This window comes from Oreochromis aureus, linkage group 8, assembly GCF_013358895.1.
Source record: "Oreochromis aureus strain Israel breed Guangdong linkage group 8, ZZ_aureus, whole genome shotgun sequence".
Lineage (NCBI taxonomy): Eukaryota > Metazoa > Chordata > Actinopteri > Cichliformes > Cichlidae > Oreochromis > Oreochromis aureus.
Window position 1 is genome coordinate 27,774,125 of NC_052949.1, and position 22,470 is coordinate 27,796,594.

Consider the following 22,470-nt stretch of genomic DNA (forward strand, 5'->3'; position numbering starts at 1 on the left):
CTCCGACAGCTTCCGGCTGATGTACAGAACAGGGCAGTTGACCGCCCCTTACATACTGGGAAACAATTAGGAGTGGCACTATGGGATATTTATGGACATCCCATGCACACATCTAATCTCCACCCACTCCGCCTCCAACAAGGCCCTGGGGCGAACCAGGGTTTGGTGAACGAGGATCTGTGTGCAGCCCGTTTCACTAAAGCATGACGTATACCCCCTTGACACCTTAACAGAATGCTGTATGTCCCCTCCTAGACTTGGGGAGGGTGCCGGAGCCCCGGTGATGTGGAACACCTGCCTGACCTCCATCAGCGGACACTCCCACCTCAGGTGTTCCGGCCACTGCGTACTGTGCCAGGCGCTTCCAGGACCTGGGGAGGCAGAGTGGAGAGAAACGGGTTAGTTAATTGCAACGGTGGCGTCCGCTCAGCCGGGACGGGGGCAGGGAGCTTCCTCTTTGGCGTTAGGACGAGGAGGCTGCATGGCACTGCCCCTTGAACCCGCTACACCACCCCTTGCCCCACCTTATATACCAGTAAATCCAGTCGATGGTGCTCTATAAATGGAAATAAGCAAAGATGAGATGATGGAGCAGGTTTCCTGGTTCAGTTGTTTTGCTCAATTGTGGTCATGTGCAGGGAAACCGAGAACAACAGTAATATAGTATCACCAGTGTTTGAGCTTCTGCCTGAGTTTTAGATAACATATATTAATCCTTCACAGTATTTTTCTCAAAGAATGTAAGCTGTACGGAGTACTGCACATATAACTTTATGAAAGTACCTCATCAAGAATAATTCAGACTGATTCTTTAACCTGAATACTTGAAACAAACTCAGTTAAAAAACAGTCAGTGCTAAAAAAAATGGGAAAAATTTAGCATACATTTTGACTTGAGATGCGAAATGTCTGTAATTGATTTCAGTACATAAATATTATGCTTTGCTACTTTATTACCGTTTTTTTTATTTTGTGGTCATGTGTGGCTATGTAACAAACTGAGATGTCAGCTAGAAGCTGGAACTGATATTACAGGCAGTCAGTGAATAAAGAACATATTTAACCCTCAGTAATTCATCTTACTTGTGTTACTTAATTGTGCCATTCATGAACGTAGATTCCTGAGGAGAGCTTCTTTGCTTTAGTTTGATCCCAGTCCTTCCACTAACATGGAGGACGCGGGGTTTATTACCTATACTGCAGCCAGACACCAGGGGGCGATAGTGATGTTTTGTTTTTCATTTCGTTAGGTTGCTAACCAAACAAACAGATTAACTGGATATCGTAAACAGGGACTGAAGAATGTTTTCCTTAGACAACATTATCCCCACATCCAACACAGTTGGTTGTACGATCTAAAATTGTTGCATGTGTAATATGGGAAATAACATTGTTTTTTAATTTCCTTTTTAAATAGCTGAGCTGAAGTCCTCTTGAGATAGGCATTTGATATTTTTAATAACATAAGAGAAAATTTTATTTATACAGCACCAAATCACAACAATAGGTGCCTCCTAGCGCTTCATATTGTAAGGTAAACCCTACAATAACACATACAAGGTTCACATGAATTTTAACATGTTTAAACATGTATCTTACCAGTGCAGAAAGTGAAAATATAGAGATACAAAAACAATAAGAGAAGCATAAAGCCATTCTGTGCTGCTTTAAAGGCCTTGGGTGGCCCCTGAGAGACCTGAGCCATCTCTTGTCTAGTCTCAGCCATCTCTTCAGCTCTCCATTCAGGGAATGAACTTCTTACCCTCCTCCCTTTTTTATCCCCTCTATTTCCTGTTTTCATCTCAACCTCTGGTCCCAGCAGACACCAGAAAGAAAAGGAAAGCAGGTAAAGGTGCTCTCTGCCTCTTACGCTTCCTGCATACATATTTTATTGAATTTATTTTAGCTGTCTGGCCTTGGCTGTCCTACTAATTCTTAACACTGTGACCAGAGGAGCCCCCATTGTATCCACATGTGCAAGTTTGTGTTTATACATGCACACTAACACATTTGCATTTCATGCTCATATCTATTATCTGATACACACATACTTTACACGAATTTCCCCCTCTCTGTTTGACTTGGGAGTAATGCTTTAAGACTGGCTTGAATTATTCGCTTGTGGAGCACAGGGCGTTTCACTCTCAGAAAGGCTACAGAAACCTCACTATGAAACCTGTTCCCTGGAGCTTTTACACACTTAGTGAAAAAATTAACATTGCATGACTGCACCTCCTTCAGGAGAGTGGTGCTTGTAGTACATTATGTGTGAAGGAAGGTTATGTTGTGTTTGCAATTACTTGAGGATATTTGAGGAGAGTCCTTTTCAGTGCTTCAAATGTTCATCTTGCATTTAAAAAACGGCATCTTTGAGAATGGATGCAGTTATATGAAATTGAATTTTAAAAACAAATTAAGGAAAAGCTTAAAAAACAAGTCTAATTGAGATTCAAGTATAAACAGGATAAAAAGGGTAAAAAGTCTATGCATGACTATTAGTGGCAAAGAGAATCAGACCCCTTGTGAAGTTCCCTTTAGCAATTCTGAGGAACTTTAAAAAGAAACTCAAACATTTTTGAGTTTTCTGGGCTTTAATATACTGTTAATGTTCTCTCCCGCTAAAGCACATTTTTAAAACAAATATACACATATATATTTTTTAAAAAGAAGTTTTTATTGTTATAAAAATCTAATGTTTAATAGATATAATGACCTACAAAGGCCACCATTACCTCTGTGTTGATGACCGAATTGGTGGTATTCCAGAGCCACACAAAACTGCCATTTGTAACAAATCAGATTAGTCTTTACAGTTTTTCTCTCAATGAAAGGAGCAGGATAATGTTTGCTGATTGAAAGATGTAGTACATGCTGTTACTACAGCACTTGGTTTTACTACACTGAATTTGGTGTCTCAACAAAGCCTTCTAATTGCCCTTGGATAGTGAAACCCAGATTTTGAAAAACTGGAGGTTTAAGTCCCTTTCTGTGCTGTGCACGTTTCAGTGCTGGTCAGTGCTCTGGGAGAAAACCAGCAGTCATGACACGGATTGTGGATACAGCTATACAGCGGCTAGCAGATGTGTGCAAACTGGTAATGTGGACCCTGGTTACGCATTTAAACATGAAATTGAAATGAACTAAACAGGAAAAAAACAGTAGATTATATAATAGTGTATTATAATATAATATGAACATCTCTAAACTTTTGTAATATGCAAGGACTGTCTAATAATAGTTCGACCAAAAGGCTGAGGATTTGGATAGTGAAAGAAAGAGATCACTGATAAAAGAAGTAAATACGCTTCCTCTAGAAAGTTGCTGCACCAAAAAAATGTTTTGTCAGTGGTACTTAATTTTATTATGCCAAGCTGCGATGCTATGTTGTGCTAAATAAATGTAAGTAAATCTAAATACATTTTTAAGCAGACCAAAATAATGAAATTTTAGTAGATTCAATGTAAATGCTCTGTGTGAAAGGAGTTTGCAAAGAAAAGCGTCTGGACTTCTTTAAGTTGCTTGAAGACGTTTCACCTCTCATCCGAGAAGCTTCTTCAGTTCTAAGGTCAAATGGCCGAGAGTCCCAGATTTAAACCCAGTGGGAGTATCCCCCCAAAGAGGGATAAAGGACCCCCTGGTGATCCTCTAATCACATGAGCCAAGGTGTGAAAGCGGGTGTGGGACCTAATCAGCCAGGGTTTCGGGTGAGCTCATTGTGAAACCTTGGCCCCACCTTGTCATGTGAATTCCTGAGGTCAGATGGCCCAGGATGTGAGTGGGCGTTAAGGCATCTGGGGAGGGAACTCAAAACTGGATTATAGATGGCAGACAGTTGGTGTCGTAAACCACCGCCTCTGTTCAAAGATGGTCGCTCACAGTGGACATAGATGGCCTCTTTCACTCCTCTTTCAAACCATCTGTCCTCTCTGTCCAAAATGTGAATATTGGCATCCTCGAAAGAGTGACCTTTATCCTTAAGATGCAGATGGACTGCTGAGTCTTGTCCTGTGGAGGTGGCTCTTCTATGTTGTGCCAGTTGTACCAGTTTCTGTCTGAGTGTGTTGCTGGGTCTGAAGTACACTGGGATGTCGTGCTTGGAGAAAACTCTCCTGAGTTTCTCTGATATACCGGCTACATAGGGGATGACAACGTTGTTGCGTCTGTCTTTCTTATCCTCCCTCGCTCGTGTCTGATCTTCTTTTCTGTGACTCTTTGCTGACTTTATAAACGCCCAGTTAGGATAACCGCATGTTTTGAGTGCTTCCTTTACGTGTGTGTGTTCCTTCTTTTTTCCCTCAGGCTTAGAGGGAACATGTTCTGCCCGGTGGTGTAGGGTCCTAATTACTCCAAGTTTGTGTTCCAGAGGGTGATGGGAGTCAAAGAGGAGGTACTGGTCCGTGTGTGTGGGCTTCCGGTAAACTTCGATGTTGAGGTTGCCATTCTCTTCAATGTGCACGGCGCAGTCCAGGAAAGGCAAACAGTTATCCTTTGTGTCTTTCCTGGTGAACTTGATGTTTTTATCCACAGCGTTAATGTGCGCAGTGAAGGATTCCACTTCTTGTGTCTTGATTTTGACCCAGGTGTCATCTACATATCTGTACCAGTGGCTGGGTACTCTTCCTTTGAAAGAGCCAAGAGCCTTCCTTTCCACTTCCTCCATGTAAAGGTTGGCTACAATAGGTGACACGGGGGAGCCCATGGCACAGCCATGTTTTTGTCTGTAGAAGCCTTCGTTGTATTTGAAGTATGTTGTGGTAAGGCAGAGGTCTAAAAGTGTGCAGATATGATTGGGTGTGAAGTTGGTCCTGTCTTCCAAGGAGCTGTCTTCTTGTAGTCGTTTTCTGACAGTCTCCACTGCTTCCGTGGTGGGTATGCAAGTGAAGAGAGAGACTACATCAAAGGACACCATGGTTTCATCTGGATCCAGGGTAAGTTTCTGGATCTTGCCGGTGAAGTCGGTGGAGTTCTTGATGTGGTGTGGGGTGTTCCCCACGAGAGGTGCAAGGATGGTAGCAAGGTGTTTCGCAATGTTATAAGTGGCTGAGTTTATGCTACTGACTATGGGTCTGAGTGGGACCCCTTCCTTGTGGATTTTAGGAAGTCCATAAATGCAGGGTATGGCATCCCCTGGATAAAGGCGGTGATATGTAATGCGGTCAATGATTTTGTCCTTTTCAAGGTCTTGAAGGCAAGCTATAACTTTCTTTTTGTAGCTGCTTGTGGGGTCTCGCTTTAAAGCTTCGTAGGTGTTGTTGTCACTGAGGAGAGTAGTGATCTTTGTGTGGTAATCTGTTGTGTTTAGGACCACGGTGCACCTTCCCTTATCCGCTGGTAATATATTGATGTTGTGGTCTTTGCTCAGGGAAGCGACGGCCTTCTTTTCTTGTAATGTAAGGTTAGACGGAGGGACTTTCGCACTGGAGAGGGTGGCTGAGACTAAATCTGGGACTCTCGGCCATTTGACCTTAGAACTGAAAAAGCTTCTCGGATGAGAGGTGAAACGTCTTCAAACAACTTACAGAAGTCCAGACGCTTTTCTTTGCAAACTCCTTTGACTACGATGACCTGGATGACTGAGAACCTTCACAGACCTAAATGCTCTGTGCCCTTTCAGCTCAAATATTTTAAAGTTATTTTAACTTGAATATTCTTTTTAATTCTAATTAAATTCATGTTAGTTTTACAAGAAGATTATTATTTTCCTTTTCTTTAAAAGTACACAGAGATGTATTAAACTGCTTATTTGCAATTAGTTAGCTTTACTGTAGTAATCTTTTAAAACCTCATTATTAGCTTCACAAATAAAGAAAACAACATAATGCACTGTGCAACATTTATTGTCAAATTTGAAATGCAACACAAGCCATCTTGAATTGAATACATTCCAAAATGTACCTAAAGCACCAAGTAAATATGTCACAAATAAAATACCTGAGGTCAGTTTGAACTTAAACGTATGGCAGGAACTCTCATTACAGCAGCACAGTTGATGTTTCCGCTTTATGAAAAAAAGTATTCAAATGCATGTAAGTAGTAACTTAGGTAGCGATAAATGTATTTATAGAAAAAGTGACCAGCACCACAGATTTCATACTTACAGTCATACCAAAACTGTAAAAAGAAAACATAAAACCCAAATCAAATCATATTATACAGTGAACGCTGAAGAAAATGAAACATGTATATAACATTGTGTATCAGTTTTGATTATTACATTGTTTTAGGCAACTAGTTCACAACCAGTGATCCAACTAGTAAAGCTGCGTAGTGATCTCTAGAAGATTATTTCTTATTATTTCTCATTTTGGGAAAAATGTTTTTGCAAATCGAGGCTTTAGACAGTGTTTAAGTGTCCTCAATGCTGAGAAATTAATACAATTTCAAATTTTGATATGACAAACATACAGCCTAAGATACCTTTAGGACAAAGAACAACAAGTCATGGAAGTGGTGCAAACAGTAAAGATCACAACATGAGATGTGTACCTCTAAGTGAAAAATTAAACTCAAATGTATAAAACAAAAGTACCTTGCACCATTACTTTATTCACAGAACCGTACAAAAGATATTGAAAAATAAAAAACACAAGTTTTTAATTTAAAAAAAAATAAATTTTAGTCAAATCAAACTGCCATTGGACATCCCTTTGAGTGTAGCATTGTTGGTTTTACTCTATCAGTTCTTTGGTTTGCATTCAAATCTCAAAATATTTTGTGCAATCAATGTTTTTTCGATACACTCCTTTAGACCATATGCTTTAACTTAGAAAGCCTCTCAGTGGTGTCCAAGAATGTAGCTCTAGTGCTCCTAGACCTCACCCGGCCCAGACACTGAAAGGATTGACAGATTGATAGCTGACACAAACCCATCAGATGTAACTGATGGGTTTGTGTCCGCTGGCTCGTTCTCCTTCGTCAGAAGGAAAGTTGCCACATCCATTTGCTTGCTGTTGAGATTAAAAAAAAAAAAGAGGAGTGAATGTCACTCAGTTTGGCTCTTGCAAATAATTAGTAATGTTCTTAAATGTTAAACTGAGACATGTCTAGTAATGTCTCAGTTGTCACGTTGTCAGATAAACAAAATCAAGTGAATGCAAAGACGTAAAGAAGTTTGAAACCTTTACTCACCAAAGCCAAACTACTGTCGACCTGCTCACGCCATCTTCAAAAGTCAGAAGAAGGATGAACACATTTTTTAGGCTGTATGGCGTAATCTACGCACATGTGGAGATGAGTTTACTGTACAGCTGGTTGGATGTAAGTATTTATTCCAAGTTACATTTAATTAACTTAATAAAGTAGTTTTAAAAAGAAGCGCTACATTTTAAAATTAATCAAAATGTATGTGTATAAGGAAATAACATGTTAAAATCAATCAAATGAACTAAAATAAAATAAAAAGGATTTACTACGGGGCCAGAATCACTTTTTTCAGTGTGGGCTGTCCCTTATAGATAAGATAAGAAGCAAGGTTATTTAGGAGGGGCTCAGAGTAGGGGTTGCACACCAAAAGGAGCCAGTATGGGCATGTGACTGGAATACCATAAGTGTTTCAGGCATAATAAAATGGGAGGATCTGAGGGCAAACCTAGGACTGGGTGGAAATATTATGTCAGCAGCTATGTTGTTGGTTTGGGAATGCCCTGGTTTCCACCCAGAGGAACTGGAAGGGGTGGCGAAATTTTAAGTGGTACATATACTAATATTTCAATATAAAAGAAAGGTAGGTTTACCCATTCCTTCTATGGCTGTAGAGATTCAGTTTAAGCAAGGATCCATTTGCTAAGATATTGTTAGTCTTAGAAAATGCAATGATAGCTAACAAAATGGGGAGATCATGTTTATAGGAAATATATAGATCTCCAGATGGTTGTGTAAAAACTGCATGTCTCACTAAGTAGCTGAGAGACAACAGACTTAACCAAGAAAGTATGCATTATAAAGGAAAGCTAAAGTAAAAGCCCATTGAGCTCTACTGCTACCCTGTATTACACTTCACACTGCTGCTACCTTTCATTTAGCAGAAAATACAAAAATAAACATCTGACTTTCTGCCCCTTGTCTTCATCCCCATTTGAAATGCGTCATGGGTTGACAGGCCCAGCTTACTTCATTCGCTAAGCTTAACTGTCTAAAAGCACTAAGTTGTTGAGCTCCCATTTTGCATATGCTCAGTGTAATTGTTATTACACTTTTATATTATACTTAGCTTAGAAGACATTATTGCTACTTAGCATAAATCATCATCACAGTTGTTGTTGTAATGACAGAGTTGCACACATGTATAATTTTGAATAAAAGCATGGTAGGGCAGAGATGCAATAACACGAAATGTTGCAGAAAATGATCCCCACAGTAAAGCAATTGCATGTCACCCCTCTCTTTGCCTAATTTTAAATTCACTCAGATGGAATTTTCAAAAAATATTTTACATCACCTAACTTGATGGCAAAGTCAGCTTATATTAATTAGTATCAGCTTGCAAAAAAAGTGATGTGTTAAGATATGTGTTTGAGTCTGATATTACAATGTGTAGACTTCTGTTGTGTCAAACATAACAGATTCAATTGAAAACTCAAACTGCTTCACAAAGGAGCTGAAAATTTCCTCCAGTGTCACTTTCATAAGCATTAGAAAGCATTTCAAGGCAAAGAAAGAGGAGAGCATAAATAAATGATGGCCAAACACAGCTGGGAGTTCTCCATTATTAAAGTGAGATTCTGCATCAAGGAACATAGACATATTTGCATGTTTGTGTGTGTCTGAGGTCACTGTCATTTGCAGCTTGTACCACAAGACTGGCAAACAAAACCAGGTACAGCAAAGATACTGCACAGAGCCGTCATGCTCCCCGGCTTAAAGAGAGGCCTGGAAGCTTGAGGGTCCTACACAGCATCTTTGCTGTTCCTAGGACTGCGCTCTTCTGGACGGAGATCTTGGATATTGTTCCTGGGATCTGATGGAGCTGCTCGCCTAGCTTGGGAGTCACTGCACCTAGTGCTCCGATTACCACTGTGACCACTCTTACCTTCACCCTCCACATTTTCTGAAGCTCTTCTCTGAGCCCTTGGTATTTCTCCAGCTTCTTGTGTTCCTTCTTCCTGATTTTGCTGTCATTCGGTATTGCTACATCTATCACTACAGCTGTCTTCCTCTGCTTGTCTACCACCACTATGTCTCTGTTAGAACATCACCTTTTTGTCCGTCTGTATCTGGAAGTCCCACAGGATAGCTCAATCATTCTCGACCACTCTAGGGGCGTCTCCTATTTTGTAGCTCGGCACAGATGCTTCTGTATACAGTGCTGGTCACTTGGTTATGGCGTTCCATGTATGCCTGCTAGCATCTTGCAACCTGCTGTTATGAGCTGGATTGTCTCAGGGTCATCTTTACACAGCCTGCACCTGGGGTCTTGCCTGCTGTGATAGAGCCCAGCCTCTATGGATCTTGTGCTCAGAGCTTGTTCTTGTGCTGCCATGATTAGTGCCTCTGTGCTGTCTTCCAGTCCAACTTTGTCCAGCCATTGGTAGGACTTCTGGATGTCAGCCACTTCCTCTATTTGCCAATACAGTACTAATAATGCATGATATGTTTAAAGGCAGCAGCTAAAGAAGATGCTGTGTGTCTGTGAGTACCTGTTTAACTGTCTAATAGTCAGTGTTGGTAGCCATAACCCTGCCCCTCAGGACATGAAGGCAGAGTCCAAATGCTGGAAAGCTTGGGTGGCACCTTTCACGGTCGAAGGCCATGCGCAAAAACTCAAAAAGGCTAAATGGAGTAATGACGACGGTTTTGGGGACATCCTAAGGACCCTGGTGAGACTCCCGTACTAAATCAATCTTAGAAAAAATCAAGGTGGAAAAATCCTGGATGTGGGTGATATTAATTAGACGGCGAAAATCCAAGGCCGCCACTGACGGTCAGATTTGGGCAGCCCAGGGACTATTTGAATTCTGCACAATGCCCAGGCTCTCCATAGTCGCAAACTCTTCCTGAGCGACGGACAGTTTGGCGGGGTCAAGGCGGTGTGCACGTGCGAACATATAGTGCTCCACCCAGTAATTGATAACTGTGTTTGAGAAAATAGGGACAGTCAGTGAGGGAAACCTGGAAAGCAAACATTGAAAAACGTTTCCTGAAGCTACAAAATTAGCATGCACCACGGGCTCAGCGCCCCAATTAAAACAGGCAGTGAAGAAAATGACACAGCATCGATCAAACGTCTGTTAGCGACATCAACGAATAGTCTGTGAGGACAAAGAAAATCTGCGCCTCTAATCGGCACAGAGCTTGCAGCAACTACAAAGCTCCACTGGAAATCCCGAGCATGAAAACAGACAGTCACCAACCTTTCACCAAAGGTTTTGATGGGAAAGCCATTAGCCGCAGTTAGCAGCGGCCCGCAGCACCTCAGCCAGCTTCCCTCCCGGGAGGAGGAGGCTTCTCTGGGAGCTGGAGTCGACCAGAAAACGTCTCCCCGAGGGTGAGTCTTCTATGAAGAGCAGCCTTTCCTTGTCGCCAGCGGTCACGGCCACTACAGAGCGCTGGTGGGCTTCTTTTCCCTGGGCTTAAAGCTTCAAGACAGCGCTGTGCTTTGGTGCCAAAAACAGCTGAAGCTCCTAGTAGTCAGGAGTTTCTTCTGCCAGTGAGTGGTAATCCTTCGCGGCCAGCAGCAGGAAGTTGGCGAGGCTAGCTCGCACAGAAGCCGGCAACTGTAGGAGGAAGCGGTTCTAGTAAGGACAGCATGCTCTTATCCCAGACCGGGAGAGAGAAGTTTTTCGGCCCACTCCACGTCGGACGGGGAGTAGTGCCGTAGAAGCAGCGCCTTGAGAGCGGTGTATTTCCCATGGGTGGGGGGATTCTGGAAGGAGGGTCATTAGACAGCAGGTGGACAGCGGATCCAGCGAGGTCACCACATGATGGTATTCTGTGTCACTGGATGAAATGCCACGAAGATCAAACTGAGCTTCGATGTGCTCGAACCATGAAGCCAAAAGAATGGAAGCCAAAAGTCCGTGAGTTTCACTGACACAGGAAACGCAGTCGTAGGCAGCGGTGGAAGTCCGGACACCATATACACCAGATACAGCAGCCAGGGAAGCAGAGGAAAATCAATTCAAGAAAATTCCTGAGATTTCACGTTTAGGTAAGCTTTGTCTTGCCTTCAAATGTTTGTTGAAATGACTCTACTCTCATAATTTATTTCTTCATTTAATAGAAGATTTATGTTTTTATCACACATAACAGATGTTATGTGTGATGTTATGTGTAGATACAAAGGCATGGTGAAGAAGTCAGAGATAGGGCTATATGTGACAGAAGGGCTGTACAGCCAGAAGATGCCTAGTTGGTTATAAGTGTCTTTATTCAAACTGTGGTGGTTCTCACTGGTTCGCATTGCACAGGCGTGTGGTCTGCTGTTTGGACTTAAGCTTTCCACCAGAGCTCAACCACATGTTGGAAGATATGAAAATATTTTTTTGCAGATCTGCAAAAATCTCGAACCACACATTTATTTTTTTGCTAGATATTCAAACATACATGGAAATGCAGTATATAAGGCGAAAACAGTTTGTACAATCCTAAATATTGAATTAAAAGTCAATATTTTTCATGAACACCTTTCCTGAACTTTCTGAGGTGTCTTTCTGCTAATAACGAAGTACCTATATATATATACAGTTAAAAATGAGTTATTTCCTAATTGGTCATTATGTGTAGATACAACACTGGTTGATCATTTGGACTGAAATTGAGTAAACAACCAGCCAATAAAAAAGAAAAAGAAAAAAACAACAACTTTGAAATCTTGAAATCTGCTCAAGATTACTTTTAAAAATTCAAAAAGTCTAGATCCTTGGAAGCAAAATATAAAGACATGAAAAGTGGGTCAAGATTTTTGCACAGTAGTGTACATACTTAATTGTCATATACATTTATTTTGACAGCACTGATTTTTACCACCATAGACAGTATAAAAGATAGCGGCATCTTCTGGGTCTGTGCGGTTGAAAAAATACTTCTGATCCCCTAGAACTTTTTCATTTATGTTAGGTAAGTTAAAAATATCAGTTATTTTTAAATGGTATGTTTTAATATTTACTGTCAACAGCACTGGATGGAATGTCTATGTATAAAAGTCAAGCCACTGATTCCATTATTTCCTTCCTTTGCTGTTCTTTTTTATACACTAAAGTGTCCTGCTAGTATTTTATTTTGTAATTCAATTCAACTCAATTGTATTTGTACAGTGGCAAATCATAACAACAGTCGACTCAAGGCACTTTATATTGCCAGGTACACCCTACAATATTTTTTTTTTTTATGAAAAAATCTGTGTATTAGGCTAAAGAATAGAATAACTAGGTGGCACTTGGAATATTTCTAAATAATTTTCTGGCCATGGGATTAACAATTTGTTTCCTTTCTTGAGCTTATTTATGCCAACCAGATCAGTTACATGCAAACGCATGCAAAGCCCAACACTGTTTGATCAGCACATCATGACTTCCACAGGTGAATTAGGAGGATGAATATATTCAGGATGTGTCACGTTAGGCGCTTTTATCCCGTGCAGCCTAGCCACAGGCTAGCTTTTAATTGGCTTCCCAGAGACATGTAAACATCAGCTCACATATACAGTGAGAAAACATCAAAGAAAAGGAAATTGCGTGGAGCAGTAGGGTAAAAGGGTCAAGAAAAGCGCACCCTCTGTGGAACAATTACAAAATGTATGATTTCCTGTTTTTATGCAGAGAGTTTCTTGTTTTCGTGCTGCGTGTCCCTCTGAGTAGGTAGTGAAATAATGCCAAGCGAGCACCTGAGGGTTGGTGGCACTCATGCCAGACAGCAATAATGAGATGACACCTCTTACTATGTGGTACATGTAAATCAACGATCAAGTCGCTTCCAGGCTCTTCAGAAGCATAGGAGTTAAATAAAAATGGTGCGTTTGAAAATTGATTTTTGAATAATTACACTTTATAGATGTACACAGTGGATCTAATGTGACGAGATGGAAATATTTGGAAAATTTGTGTGTTCGCCCTTTGACTCTTTGTGATAACCCTCTCTGCAGTTCTTCATCCTCATGCTGTTCCCTGTAGCTCTCCTCCACGTCTTTGCCTCATTTTTAATAGTTCACAACACATTTTAAACTTCTGTTTACTCATCTGCTGCGTGGGTACAGAGCAACATGTATTTAACAAATCAAGTAGAGAGTGAAGACACTACCACAGGCTGATTAGAGGCAAATCAGGCATCGCCAAATATGTTTCCAAACCAACTTCCTTCCAAGCCAAAGACTAGAAAATATGGTGAAGCATATCTTCCCTTTGGCTTCACCTGCACAAGTGCCAAAGTAGGTCTCCCCTGCAAAATTAGTTTTCCCTGCGTCGGGAGCAGCGCTGGGCTCTTCAAATCACGGACAAACAGTATCCCACAGCTGTTTTTGTTTTTGAACCCATTTTGCACAGAGAGGCATTTTTTGAAAAATGTATTGACAGCAGTATTGAATATTACACAGGAAAAAAAACAACTACACGTAAAATAATCACACCATGACGCCTCTGCCTTTCTAAATGGAGGGACAGTAACTGCGTGTGTATATGTAAGCATGTAAAACCTGAAGATAGTCAGATTAACAGTAACAGAATTTTGTCTCTATCTGCCATTCTGCAATTCATCTCATGTAAACAATAACGTGGCGCACAGCGTGACGTGAAAAGACGCACATACCTTTGTCGTTGACGAACTCTGTATTCCTCGTCCACACATAAACGCAAAACAGGAGTTGTAAAAAATCTCCGTTTTCGGTGAATCGCAACGCCGTTTACGTGTTGACGAAAGGGCCAAACGCATAGAAACAGCTGCGTTTTCAAAAATACCCGTGTAGGTGTGGACGTAGCGTAAAAGAGTTAGTAGTATATTTTATTACTGCCTGTAATTTATTGCCGTTTACTTGTATTTGCTTAACCATTTACTAAATGTTTGAGGTGTTAAATAAACCGCAATGGAGCAAAATATGGGTGTGTGTTTGGAGGATGAGTTTGTGCGGGGGGGCGCGAACATGCCTGGCAAAAAAAGTTTGGGAACCACTGCACTAGCCAGTGCTGTGCGTGGTGTATAGGAATGTTTAGGTGTAATGTATCAACCTCCACAATGATGCTATATTGTGATTGAAAAGGATTTCTTGAATAGTCTTATTGTATTTATATAAGTTGTAAAATTCCATTGTTATAGGAGTTGAGACTAATTCAAAAAGTGAGATTCTTTTTAAAAAATGTTTGACATTTTTTGAACCCCACAGTGAGGATGATGGCAACACACAAATCAACACCTTAGTCCTGAACAGGCATACCATTGCCTCAATGTTCTCCATTGTTGTTTCTTTCTTTTCTTTTCTTTTTTTTTTTTTTAAAAACAGTGGTCATTCCAGTTGAAACACCGGAAACACTTTGGAAAACTGTGCCTTTTCTGGATTCTTCTTTGGATGCAATTGTTTCAGTTTTTGTTTTTTTTTTGTGGTTGAACTTTCTATTGTATCCTCACCTTGAAGGTGCGTCCTCTGTTTCACCTGGAGGTAAATGTGTTTTCTCATATAGACAAGCATGGCAGTATGCAAGTGCATTTTCAAAAACCATAAAGCATACCCAGATCATGTGTATGCAATTAATTTTTTTGCCCAGAGTAAGAATATTTCCAAGTATTTATTAGTAAATGAGGACCAATGTTCCATCCCTCCATCCATCCATCCATTCATCCATCCATTCTTCTGCCTATCCAGGGCCAGTTTGCAGGGAAACCCAGACTGCCCTTTCCCCAGTCACCAGCCTATCCGGGGGAACACTGAGGTTTTCCCAGGTCAGTCGAGAGATAAAATCTCTCCAGTGTTTCCTTAGTTTACCCTTGGACATTCTAGAGAGATTATATAACTTTGCTGGGCTTTTTTGCTCTGAGTAAGAACATTTCTACCATGAGGGGCAAAGATTAAGCCATGATTCTGTTTTAATAACATGGTATAAAAACATGATTAAATGGTTTGGATTTCTTTCGGTCTATGTGCTAATTAAAAAATGAAATAGAAAACGTGAAACTATTCTTAAAGTGAATGGTTCTCAGAGTCAGCCCAAGGTATTACAGGGCTTTAAGCATAATTTGATTTGGGGCTCCCAGCCCCAGCTAAACCCATCACTTTACCACCACCACTGGCAATATTAATTAGTGTCCATGTTTGATAAGTGATTGCACATTGAACATCTAAGACAGCCATTTTCATAGTATACCTAGTGTGCTTGGAAGAAATAATGCCAGCACTTTCTATTACAGCTATCAAGTAATATCATGGTAGCAACAGTGGTTACAGTTGAGTAATATTACACTTAAATTTATGTACCTGGATAATAAGGGCCCAAAAAGTGGGTAATAATGTGGAAATAAAGACACCCCCATAAAACAAAACCAATTAGTAAGCGTAATACCTTGGTAACAATATGATCCGATGAAGATCTGTGGTAGTTTCTGTGTAATATGTAGGAAACAGAGCTGCAAAATGCACAACTCCCCTCTTCTATTTAATAACACATTACTAACCTATTAAAGCTAACTTAATTACTTTTTTTTCCTTTTGTTTTGTCTTCTGTCCTGTCTGGCAGCTTTTGCAATCAGAACTATGATCTGAATGCATTGTTGCATTCAAATCATAAATGTGCCAAACACATGTTCACCACCTCCATTGCTAAAGTCGCTGCACTGAGCTGCGGCCACAAGGTGGTTGGTGCCTGTTGTGGTTGTAACACCTGAACTAAATGGTGGATACCAGAGGTGGAGGGACCCACCAGGCTGAAGAAGTCAAAGTCAAATTTATTTATATTGCACATTTAAAAAAAGAACTGTTGACCAAGGTGTTGTAAATTTAAGGTAATCAAAAGACATAAAAACATAGAAAAGACATAAAAAGACATTAAAACATATGATAAAATTTAAGAAAAAGATGGATGGATAATGTAGGTACAACATAACCTATGCTTACCATACAGGGAGTGCAGAATTATTAGGCAAGTTGTATTTTTGAGGAATAATCTTATTGAACAACAACCATGTTCTCAATGAACCCAAAAAACTCATTAATATCAAAGCTGAATGTTTTTGGAAGTAGTTTTTAGTTTGTTTTTAGTTTTAGCTATTTTAGGGGGATATCTGTGTGTGCAGGTGACTATTACTGTGCATAATTATTAGGCAACTTAACAAAAAACAAATATATACCCATTTCAATTATTTATTTTTACCAGTGAAACCAATATAACATCTCCACATTCACAAATATACATTTCTGACATTCAAAAATAAAACAAAAACAAATCAGCGACCAATATAGCCACCTTTCTTTGCAAGGACACTCAAAAGCCTGCCATCCATGGATTCTGTCAGTGTTTTGATCTGTTCACCATCAACATTGTGTGCAGCAGCAACCACAGCCTCCCAGACACTGTTCAGAGAGGTGTACTGTTTTCCCTCCTTGTAAATCTCACATTTGATGATGGACCACAGGTTCTCAATGGGGTTCAGATCAGGTAAACAAGGAGGCAATGTCATTAGTTTTTCTTCTTTATACCCTTTTCTTGCCAGCCACGCTGTGGAGTACTTGGACGCGTGTGATGGAGCATTGTCCTGCATGAAAATCATGTTTTTCTTGAAGGATGCAGACTTCTTCCTGTACCACTGCTTGAAGAAGGGTCTTCCAGAAACTGGCAGTAGGACTGGGAGTTGAGCTTGACTCCATCCTCAACCCGAAAAGGCCCCACAAGCTCATCTTTGATGATACCAGCCCAAACCAGTACTCCACCTCCACCTTGCTGGCGCCTGAGTCGGACTGGAGCTCTCTGCCCTTTACCAATCCAGCCACGGGCCCATCCATCTGGCCCATCAAGACTCACTCTCATTTCATCAGTCCATAAAACCTTAGAAAAATCAGTCTTGAGATATTTCTTGGCCCAGTCTTGACGTTTCAGCTTTTGTGTCTTGTTCAGTGGTGGTCGTCTTTCAGCCTTTCTTACCTTGGCCATGTCTCTGAGTATTGCACACCTTGTGCTTTTGGGCACTCCAGTGATGTTGCAGCTCTGAATGGCCAAACTGGTGGCAAGTGGCATCTTGGCAGCTGCACGCTTGACTTTTCTCAGTTCATGGGCAGTTATTTTGCGCCTTGGTTTTCCACACGCTTCTTGCGACCCTGTTGACTATTTTGAATGAAACGCTTGATTGTTCGATGATCACGCTTCAGAAGCTTTGCAATTTTAAGACTGCTGCATCCCTCTGCAAGATATCTCACTATTTTCGACTTTTCTGAGCCTGTCAAGTCCTTCTTTTGACCGATTTTGCCAAAGGAAAGGAAATTGCCTAATAATTATGCACACCTGATATAGGGTGTTGATGTCATTAGACCACACCCCTTCTCATTACAGAGATGCACATCACCTAATATGCTTAATTGGTAGTAGGCTTTCGAGCCTATACAGCTTGGAGTAAGACAACATGCATGAAGAGGATGATGTGGACAAAATACTCATTTGACTAATAATTCTGCACTCCCTGTATATGCCCTGGATTTAAGCTTCTCTTTAACTAATATCAGTATAACAGTAACAAAAAAACCCAAAAACAAAACAAAGCAAAAATTAAAGCTGCAAGCAGCGTTATGAGGGCCCTCGCACCCCCGGCACGTCGAGCCACGCCCAACTCCTACAACCAGCATGTCCGATATGTTGTCACATTGATGGAATTCATGCATTTGACCACCAGCTAACATTTCATCTCATTCAATCATGATTATAGTCGTCCCACTAGGTGGCGCTCTAACCATTACTGACAAATGGCATAACAAACATTTCCGAGCTCAATTCTCATCATGCCTGCGACTTTCGGGAGAGATTGGACATTTATTTTTTAGTGACAGCAGATTACTGCTTTTTGGCGAGTGATTGAAACTCCACGTGCCAGCATTACCACCCCGTTTCCCTGAACGTAAAAAGCTTCGCAATTTAACATCACAAAGGTCTTTAGATTACACGCGCTTGAGATCAGGTCAATCTGATGAAATTCCTTAGAGGAGTTCGTCAAAGTATGAGGCATGAAAGGAGGGGAAAATGTCGCCAAATTTACACATTAATTTTAAAATGGCTGACTTCCTGTTGGATTTGGGATATTGCTCCAAGAGACTTTTTTGTACATCTTGAAATCTCCTATAAGCTTACCAGGTTTCAGACTTATAGATAAAACACAGAGCAGGGGCTGTTATTTTGAAATTTTGTAGGGGGCGCTGTGGAGCCATTTTGCGCTATTCAATGAAAATGATCACATAAACGGATAGCGCTCGTCACATTGGAGGGGTGTGCCAAAATTCAGGACTTTTTAAACTGTCCAAGCCCCTCAAAAGCCACTTCATTTTTCATGGTGAACTGCGTGGCCACCAGGGTGCGCCATTCAGTTTAAAGTCACAATTTTCTCACTGAAGCATCATGAGGGACTGATGGTGATATTCACTTCTTTTGATGTGGCCACGATGAACCTGTGAAAATCAGTACAACAAAGTGAAAGACATGACATTTCCTGTTGCCACTAGGTGGCGCTCTTCGTATTCCTGACAATTGGCACATCAATCTGTTCAGGGCGGGTCTGACATCATCCCTGTAAAGTCTGGTTCTGATCAGACTGGATTTCATTGAGTTATACTAATTTGTTTCTTCATGGCGAGACCTCAATGTTCGCCATACTGCTGGGGTCACACCCTTTTGCGAAAAGTCACAGTTTTCACTGTACCCCAAGACCAACTGCTTAAGGATTTCCTGGAGAAATTTGAGGCTGCAGATGTCACCCATTACAATACTGTACCCCAAAGTGTAAAACATGACATTTCCTGTTCCCACTAGGTGGCGCTGTCCCTGGTGTCAAATATGGCAGTTGAAATATGTTCAGGGGTGGAGCCTTATCATATGTGTCCACTTTAGTCAAGGTCGGACAATGTATGACAGAACGAGAGGCAATAAGATTTTCATGGTGAGTCATCGAAATTCGCCGTGGCGCCACGGCCTCACCGTATCCCGAAAACTCAAAAGCTCCGCAATTTAACATGGCCCAGGTGTGTAGTTGACACTGACCAAATATGAAGCTTGTACGATGAAATTCCAATGAGGAGATCGCAAAAGTTCGAGGCATGGAAATGGCAAAATTAGAGCCAAAATGTCACCTTCACTTCCAAATGGCGGACTTCCTGTTGGGTTTAGGACATAGCCATAATAGACTTTTTTGTGCGTCTCCGAACGTTAGATATGTGTTCCGAGTTTTATACATGTAGGTCATACCCATCTCGGGGCTCGCGTTTCTCATTTTTCTAGGTGGCGCTACTGAGCCAATTTTCCCTGGACATGTCTACAGACATTAAAATACGTAAATTTTCACCAGACCTGACGCTGTGCAAAATTTCATGAGTTTTTGAGCATGTTTAGGCCCTCAAAAGGCCGATTCATTTGCCGAAATAATAATAATAATAATAATAATAATAATAATAATAATAATAATAATAATAATAATAATAATAATAATTAAAGCTGCAAGCAGCGATATGAGGGCCCTCGCACTTCGGTGCGTCGGGCCAAGCCCAACACCTAAAACCAGCGCTTCCTATCTGATGTCACATTGATGGAATTCATGCATTTAACCACCAGCTAACATTTCATCTCATTCAACCATTATTATACTCGTCCCACTAGGTGGCGCTCTAACCATTACTGACAAATGGCATAACAAACATTTCCGAGCTCGAGTCTCATCACGCCTGCGACCTTTGGGAGAGATTGGACATTGTGTTTTTGAGCGACAGCAGGTTACTGCTTTTTGGCGAGTGATTGAAACTCCACGTGCCGCCATGACCACCCCGTTTCCCTGAACGTAAAAAGCTTCGCAATTTAACATCACAAAGGTCTTTAGATTCCACACACAGGAGATCGCATAAATCTAATGAAATCCCTTGGAGGAGTTCGTCAAAGTATGAGGCCTGAAAAGTGGGGAAAATGTCGCCAAATTTACACATTAATTTTAAAATGGCTGACTTCCTGTTGGATTTGGGATATTGCTCCAAGAGACTTTTTGTACATCTTGATATCTCCAATAAGCTTGCCAGGTTTCAAACTCATACATAAAACACAGAGCAGGGGCTGTTGTTTTGAAATTTTGTAGGGGGCGCTGTGGAGCCATTTTGCGCTGTTCAAGGAAAATGAACATATAAAAAGAAATCCTCATCACATTAGAGGTGTGCGCCAAATTTCAAGACTTTTAAACTTTTCAAGCCCCTCAAAAGCCACTTCATCTTTCATGGTGAACTGCGTTGCCACCAGGGTGCGCCATTCAGTTTATAGTCACAATTTTCTCACTGAAGCATCAAGAGGGACTGATGGTGATATTCACCGCTTTTGAGGTGGCCACGATGAACCTGTGAAAATCAGTACAACAAAATGAAAGACATGACATTTCCTGTTGCCACTAGGTGGCGCTCTACGTATTCCTGACAATGGGCATATCAATCTGTTCAGGGCGGGTCTGACATCATCCCTGTAAAATCTGGTACTGATCAGATTGGATTTCATTGAGTTACACTAATTTGTTTCTTCATGGCGAGACCTCAATGTTCGCCATGCTGCTGGGGTCACACCCTTCAGCGAAAACTCACAGTTTTCTCTGTAACCCAAGACCAACTCCTTAAGGCTTTCCTGGAGAAATTTGAGGCTGCAGATGTCACCCATTACAATACTGTACCCCAAAGTGTAAAACATGACATTTCCTGTTCCCACTAGGTGGCGCTGTCCCTGATGTCAAATATGGCAGTTGAAATATGTTCAGGGGTGGAGCCTTATCATATGTGTCCACTTTGGTCAAGGTCGGACAATGTATGACAGAACGAGAGGCAATAAGATTTTCATGGCGAGTCATCGAAATTGCCCGTGGCGCCACGGCGTCCACCGTATCCCGAAAACTCAAAAGCTCCGCAATTTAACATGGCCCAGGTGTGTAGTTGAAACTGACCAAATATGAAGCTTGTACGATGAAATTCCAATGAGGAGTTCGCAAAAGTTCGAGGCATGGAAATGGCAAAATTAGAGCCAAAATGTCACCTTCACTTCTAAATTGCGGACTTCCTGTTGGGTTTGCGTCAATGGTCCCACTGACTTTTTTGTTCGACTTGGCATGATACACATGTGTGCCAAATTTCATACATGTAGCTAAAACGATGTTTCCGTAGGGCTTCATTTAACAAGGCATAGGTGGCGCTACAGAGCCATTTCCCAGTGCTCATATGTAAAACCATTAAAATACAAAATTTTTCACCAGACCTGGCATGTGTGCAAAATTCCAAGAGTTTTCGAGCATGTTAAAGCCCTCAAAAGGCCCTTGTTTTGCCTGAATATAATAATAATAATAATAATAATAATTAAAGCTGCAAGCAGCGATATGAGGGCCCTCGCACCCCGGCGCGTCGAGCCAAGCCCAACACCTAAAACCAGCGCTTCCGATCTGATGTCACATTGATGGAATTCATGCATTTAACCACCAGCTAAAATTTCATCTCATTCAACCATTATTATAGTCGTCCCACTAGGTGGCGCTCTAACCATTACTGACAAATGGCATAACAAACATTTCCGAGCTCGAGTCTCATCACGCCTGCGACCTTTGGGAGAGATTGGACATTGTGTTTTTGAGCGACAGCAGGTTACTGCTTTTTGGCGAGTGATTGAAACTCCACGTGCCGCCATGACCACCCCGCTTCCCAGAACGTAAAAGCTTCGCAATTTAACATCACAAAGGTCTTTAGATTCCACACACAGGAGATCGCGAAATCTAATGAAATCCCTTGGAGGAGTTCGTCAAAGTATGAGGCCTGAAAAGAGGGGAAAATGTCGCCGCAAATTTACACATTAATTTTAAAATGGCTGACTTCCTGTTGGATTTGGGATATTGCTCCAAGAGACTTTTTGTACATCTTGATATCTCCAATAAGCTTGCCAGGTTTCAAACTCATACATAAAACACAGAGCAGGGGCTGTTGTTTTGAAATTTTGTAGGGGGCGCTGTGGAGCCATTTTGCGCTCTTCAAGGAAAATGAACATATAAAAAGAAATCCTCATCACATTAGAGGTGTGCGCCAAATTTCAAGACTTTTAAACTTTTCAAGCCCCTCAAAAGCCACTTCATCTTTCATGGTGAACTGCGCTGCCACCAGGGTGCGCCGCTCAGTTTATAGTCACAATTTTCTCACTGAAGCATCAAGAGGGACTGATGGTGATATTCACCGCTTTTGAGGTGGCCATGATGAACCTGTGAAAATCAGTACAACAAAATGAAAGACATGACATTTCCTGGTGCCACTAGGTGGCGCTCTACGTATTCCTGACAATGGGCATATCAATCTGTTCAGGGCGG